The sequence below is a fragment of the Sinocyclocheilus anshuiensis genome, unplaced genomic scaffold, assembly GCF_001515605.1.
Source record: "Sinocyclocheilus anshuiensis isolate Anshui unplaced genomic scaffold, SAMN03320099.WGS_v1.1 scaffold2053, whole genome shotgun sequence".
In the NCBI taxonomy this organism is placed as follows: Eukaryota; Metazoa; Chordata; class Actinopteri; order Cypriniformes; family Cyprinidae; genus Sinocyclocheilus; species Sinocyclocheilus anshuiensis.
Window position 1 is genome coordinate 295479 of NW_015558795.1, and position 667 is coordinate 296145.

Consider the following 667-nt stretch of genomic DNA (forward strand, 5'->3'; position numbering starts at 1 on the left):
AAACAAACTATAGGCTAGGCCTACTCTACAATCACATCTGTAAACAAAGAAAAATAAATGAATAGGCTACGCCTTGCTCAGCTAAATAGTCTCTGTAGTCGAACTTTTAAAGAAACCCATAAAGACTGCAATGCAATCTGAACTGCAATCAGTGATGCGGTTGTTTTAAGCTGGATAACGCTAACAACGCAAATAATTTAAAGCGACAACACAACTCTGCAAATGAACGTCACAGTGGACTGTAATAAAATCTTACGCGCTTCTTTGTTTATTGATCATATGCTGTTTAATAAAAACAACTCTTACCTCCAGTCCACACTTCCCGTGAGCGAAATTGAGAATGGCTTTAAGTGGTAGAAGAGCATTGCATCTGCTTTGTAACTGATTAATGATTAGCTTTCTTAATTTGGCTGAGAAAACTACCTTGTTTCCTCCAAGTACACCACTTACTAGCAAGTCCCTCGCTTGCATATGTATGGGGGAATAAATTACATGGTATAATAGCCTCAAGTCTGAATGTGTATTTTGTGTTTGTAGATAGAACACCATGCAAATTGACATTGTATTTTTTGTAATTATTTTATTATAAAACCAGTTGTAAACACGTAACAAAATTAACAACTCAATAATATTAAATGGCATTAAGTGCAAATCAAACATTCTTTAA